At 36.2% G+C, this 6,223-nt stretch overlaps 1 non-coding gene across 1 annotated transcript; it reads left to right on the forward strand.

Moving 5' to 3' along the window:
• Positions 1 to 1,423: 1,423 nt before the first annotated feature.
• Positions 1,424 to 1,530, forward strand: LOC121219709 (small nucleolar RNA R71). Its single transcript, XR_005916600.1, has one exon. It is a non-coding gene; the product is annotated as a small nucleolar RNA R71 (small nucleolar RNA).
• The last annotated feature ends 4,693 nt before the right edge of the window (positions 1,531 to 6,223 follow it).

Genomic DNA, 6,223 nt, shown 5'->3' on the forward strand with positions numbered 1-6,223 from the left:
CACAATATACACAATCAATTAGCAGCCAATGACTCACCTAAACCAACCAAAAACGCATGCCCAAGCTATATTCCTCATGAAATTGAAATTTTGACTAAAAAAATTGAAACTCAAATATCTTAGTCTTTACTCATTCCCATTGCTTATAATCGATTCCAATCTTCTAATTATACATCTAATAACAATTCCCAACCATCAAACTACTCAAAACTATACAGATTTATGGATTCAAAATTTCGACATACAATGACAATTTTCACGAAAATTCATTAAAACATTGCAATTCTTTAATGAAAATTTAATGAATCTTTAAAAACCTTATAATCACATCAAAACTAATGGAAAACACTTTGAAACCTTGTTTTTATTCAAAATCCCAAAATCCACCATTAACGACCCAATTTTTTACTTTTATTCAAAACATTCAATTTAATGGGTAAAAACTCTATTTAAAAGACTATATAACATCAAAATCTAATAGGAAAATGATTCATCACATTTGATGGGAGAAAACTGGATGTTTGGTTGAAAATATGAAAAACCCACAAGCTTGAGAGATGAAAAAACCAATGGTGTTTTTCGTGTTTTTCTTGAAGTTCTATGGAGGTTTATTGATTGGATGATAATAGAAACCAAAATAATGGAGTTTGGGAATTAAAATTTGATGAATAGGGCTCTGGGAATGTAAGGGATGACAACACAAATGAAAGGTATTTTGAAACTCATTTTCAAAAATTGACTTAATTTCCTAAAGTTCATAGATGAAGACATTTCTAGTTACCATGCTACGAAATTCTGAACACATATTAGCTAAAATTCTCATTTTACCCTTGAAACTCCTAGGCCCAATTTTGGGGTGTGACACGGGCCACTACTATAGGCGGGTTTTCTCTCTTAATCTTAGGTGCCCTAAAAAGTAATAGAGGTTGATATAGTGCGTTGGGTTTGAAAGGGTTGAGGTTTTGGTTACCTTGATTTGAAGGTCCCGCTCGATTCCCCCCTAAGGTTAGGATGGTCACGCCACCCCTATTTATAGGTGTTGGAGTAAGGGTTATATCCTCTATTCCTTACATAATTAAACTCTATATGGTTTCTCTCGTCGTCGTGTCTTGCATTAATATGTGTTAGATTGGGTTGGTTTTAGACTTGCAATTTGGTTTCACTCATCTCCAATTGTTTAAGCTTTTTGAGGACTTGTTGATACTTGTCCTCGCTACCAACAACATTCACTGTTGCTTGTTTGGATCGACATGTGAATTGCTCAGTGGGCTACATGAAAGAATTCATCGCCATGTCCTCGATAAGTTGACAGGCCTCGGCGTAGGTCTTTGACATGAATGCTCCCATGGATGCTCCATCAAGACTAGAGCATAAATTTTCGTCAAGTCCATTGTAGGAGACTTGAAGTTGCAACCATTCTTGTAAACCATGGTATGGACACTTGTGTAGCATCTATTTTAAGCACTCCCATGTCTCATATAATGACTCTCTTTCCAATTGTCAAAAATTCATAATATCCTTACAAAGTTTCATGGTCTTGCTAGGGGGAAAATTACTTTGCCAAAAATTTTCTCAGTAGCTCGTCCCAAGTGTTGATGGAATCTATCGGTTGCGAATCTAACCACATAAAAACATCATCAGTAAGATAAAAAGGGAATAACCGTAGATGAATAGCATCATCAGATACCCATTATACTTGAAAGTATCACAAATTGTTAGAAACTGCTTAATGTGTTGATTGGATCCTCATTTATTGACACTCAAATTGAAGGTTTGACTATATCGTTTGGATCATTGCTGGTTTGATTTCAAAGTTATTAGCATTAATTGTTGGGTGATTAATGCTAGCTCGAACAACATCTAAATTAGGCATCGCGTAGTCGCACAAAATTTTTTGCTACATAGGTAAGTGTGGTGGTTGCTGAATTTTTCCTTACGGATTCTCGAGAGTTTGCTCTCTTAGTGGAGGTGGATGTCTCTAAGATGTTGTGCCCTCCTCGCATGTGTGATGATACATTTCAGTTCTGCCTCAAATGGTAAGACCCTATTACCAGTTCAAGTCATACAACGCCTCTTAAAAGCACAAACAGTAAAGAAAATTAACTAAACTTGCGACAAAAAAAAAAACAAAAGAAAAAAAGTTGTATGTATAAGTCCTATGTTGGCTATGTATCTCTACCTACGAGTGTACACTAAAAATTATTCAATCTTACACCGTCTCCCCAGCAACAACGCTAACAACTTTGACCGGCTTCACATATGCGCATTAAAACAACGAATTTATAAAACAATTTTTAAAACCCAGTTTTATTGCAAGCGTACATGTCAGTTATAATATTTATAGTTCCAATGGAACACGAAGTATTCCTTGGGGTCGAACCTAATGGAGATGGCTATTGAATAATAACTACCATACACGATAGAGTCTAAGAAACTACTAATATGTTTTTATAGTACGAAAAATCATAACAAGAGAATATTGCAAGTAAATTGAATATGCCACTCTAAGGACTAAATTGAAAAGAATGTAAAATTAAAGGACTATCTAATAAATAACTAATGGAGGTTAGTTGACTTTGATGTGGTTTATCAATCCTCGAACAAGGGACTTAAATCACATAAATTACTAAGTGGCTCCATTTTTTCTTCCTATCTCCATTTTACTGACTTAGACAAATTAGCTTCGATTTATCTTCTGATCTCACTTGTTAATCTGAGACAAATGAACAGGTGCACAACAAGATTACCTTCTGGTCTCACTTGCCTAGATATTCTCTTAGGGGCATCACTTCCTATGTTCTTTGGTCTATTAGATTTAGTCCAGTTTATTATGATTTAGTAATTTTTCCAAAGATTTTAGTTTACCTACATCTTCATCAACCAACCTCCTTTGAAGTTTAGCTACTCATGCTCAAAGTGAAAGAAATAAACATGGAAATGGGAAACAAATCAACTATGAAAGTAAAGCTTAAGAAAAATATTAATGTTATGATTTTTATGCAAGAAAACTTAAAGAGCATGAAACTAAAGACATTCAACAAGAATATTTAAAGCAATAAACATGAAAGGAATAAAATTTAACAGATTTAAAGTAAAAGAAACTGAAGTACATTAAACTAAAGCTTAAAGTGTCTTGAAATCAAGGTATAGGGGCTAAAAAAACCTTAGATATAGTAATAACTATCTTAAATAACAATAAGAACATCAAGAACAAGAAGTAAATGCAGAAAAATAAAGACTAAACTAAGGTAGAAGATGAGAAAATAAAAACTGTAGAAAAAGTGTAAAGAAAACTAAGAGAAACCTAGAGAAAACTAAACCTAAAACTAAGTTAATGTGTGTCTCTCTCCTCCTTACTAAGTTTTGGCTTTTACAAAGTGTCTTCTAATGACTTTTTATTGCCAAAAATGCCCTTATACAGGCTTTGGGTGATTGGTGGACTTGGTTGACCTTTTTTTCCAAGTCTGCCCTATAACGAAGGTGATATCACGATACCTAGAAGTGGATATCACGATTCCTGGTGCAATTTCGAGCCTTGGAGTCTTCTTTGAGAGGTGAATATCGTGATACCACTGAAGAGTCTTGAATTTTCAATACTATTAGAGGTATCACGATCCCAATAGTTAGATATCACGAAACCCTTTCCTTTTGTGCCATTCTCACTCGTTTTTTTACCTCTAACATGTCTTTACACCACTCAATCACACGTTAGTCCTCCCAATGTCGCTATTGGCCAAATTGGGTCAAAAAATGGACAAAAATGAGACATTTTTCACTTATTAACTAAATATTCAAAACTAAAGAAAAACTATGCTAAAGATGCTATTTTGCTCGGGGAAAAGCTCCTTATGTATGTCGGAAGAGGCTAATTTGCCACATCAATTTGTGGTAAATCAGTCTATTACTTGAACATTAGAAGGATTCAACTTCCCAACTTCGCCTATGATTGCATCCTTTTTCATGGTGAGTGTCGAGTGAGCGACAATTCCGAAGGTGTCCTTCTTTCACTTAATCTATTCGAGGTCGAGTTTCACTGCCCTCTTAATTCCTTCTTTTTCTCTGTTCATGATGAATGTGGGATCACAGCTAGGTAGCTCACTACCTTTCTTGGTGAACCCTAGTGGCCTATTTCATCGACTGTGGCCTGAGGAGTGAGCCAACCTTCCTTGGCATTTTCCAACGACTATACTAGTTTAGGGTAACATCTCAGGGTGTCTTGGCTAGGTTGGCCCATTTTAGTGCTCGTCAAGGGTATGATTCCATGATTAAAAATTGGGCTTCTAACCTTCACCTTAATAGAAACAAGTTTATTCGGGTGAGTTGTAATCTAAGGAAAGGGTTTGGGTTTCTGACCAATGATCCACATTCCCCAAGAGCATGTTTGTAACCACATGTAGCAGCTAGATAATGAGGCTGCGGCAAATCAGATTAACCATTTGAAATTCGGCCACTCTCTCATGCTAGAGGATCTGATTATTGTTAGAAACATTTTCTATTTCTACTTAGACGATCACAGCCCCAATGGTTACAAGGCCTCAGAAAATACTTCTGAGGCTATTTCTTGGGTCGTAGGCCCTTCAGATGCAGTGTGGCCATACAAGGCTTTTGATGACTTGGATGCTATTTTGGTTAGGAGGAAAGAGGAACCTTCAAATTTATTTTATTCTTATTGCAGACTATACATATGCCCCTAATCGCTTCCTCCTACAAGGGTTACGGTTGAGTCTCTTTAATAAAATTTTGTTCTTCGTGTGGCTGATCCTTATTTTTCTTTTTGCAGGTTATTTTCAATCGTCCACTCTTTCTTAGACTTGAAATAGTATGGATGTGGATGCTATCATGGAGAGGGTCCTAAAGTCCAATGATGATACAAATGTGAGGGTACAGGTGGGTGATAGCAATCGTAAGAGGATGAGGACTGATGGAAGCTGCCATAGTACAAAGGAGTGTAGCAGCAGTAAGTTGATACATCGCAAAAGAGGCAAGAGACCTGTTACATTTGAGAAGGAGTCTACTCCTCCTGTGCCCTCGACTCTCTACGAGACTCAGGATGAGTCCGCCATCACTCCAGCGAATGTCTCTCCTCTAGCTGAGAGTCCACTTGGTATGCTTATTCCTTACTCTTCCCCTTCTGTGCCACCCTTTCTCACTTTTGGACTGAGACAACCTCTCTCTCCGTGGGTCAAGGCATCAGGTTTGTTCCCCTAGAGGGACCATTTTGCTATGGGTTAGCCTCTTTTCTCCCCAATAGATATTATTCAAAGATGGAAGAAGGACCAGCCCTAAGCACTGAGGGAATGCGCTTTCCCTTCTTCATAAACTCTCCACCATACTCTCCAGGATTTGATAAACTCCCTGTTAGAGTATGCCCAAAGACCAATCATGAGATGATTGTAATAACATACTTGTTTTACCTTGTTTATTAATATAAGGCATTGCTGCTATTATTTTAGTTTCTTTTCTGTGTATATAAATAAATTGTTTTATAATAATGTCCTGAGAATAATATGATTATTCTTAAAAGGTCCTTAGTCGAGTATTATTGTGGGCTTGGACAATAATAAGCATTAAGACTAACGTGTAGTTTATTGATGACAAAGTGTTTTCATTGCATGGGATGTCAAAATCAATACATGCATATGTGTGTTAGAGAACAACATATTGGACTGACCTACTATGAGTATGTTTCTTGGATTATTATGTAATAGTCACAACATTACACACAGTGATTACTATGTATACGGACTTAGACTTGAGATCATCATTATCCCAACATTGTGAGTAGTATATTTTGATACAAGCAAATGTCCACTGTAACTGGTTGTTCTATAAAGACTGATGTTGGATATACCACAATCTATGTAGTGGGATATGGTTGATCAATATAGGATTTGTCCCTTCTACATAATGGGAGCAATATCTTAGGCCACTTGATTAAGTGAGACTAGAAATGCATGGTCATGCTTGAATAAGTTGACATGAGATATCATACTTATTTGTTTATCATAGTCTACTCAGGATATCAAGAAACATTAGATGGACTATGCAAGTGTGAATATTCCATGACTTGTGTCCATTCTAGATATAAAGGACAAAAGGATTTAATACATAAAGGGTTAATCACGGATCGAGTTATGTTGAATCATGACTTATTGTAACTTAGGTAGCAATGATGCATTGCTAGATGCCACTCATTGTTTGTAATATTAGAATCATTCTAGTA

Source organism: Gossypium hirsutum, chromosome D07 (assembly GCF_007990345.1).
Source record: "Gossypium hirsutum isolate 1008001.06 chromosome D07, Gossypium_hirsutum_v2.1, whole genome shotgun sequence".
NCBI classification, from domain to species: Eukaryota; Viridiplantae; Streptophyta; class Magnoliopsida; order Malvales; family Malvaceae; genus Gossypium; species Gossypium hirsutum.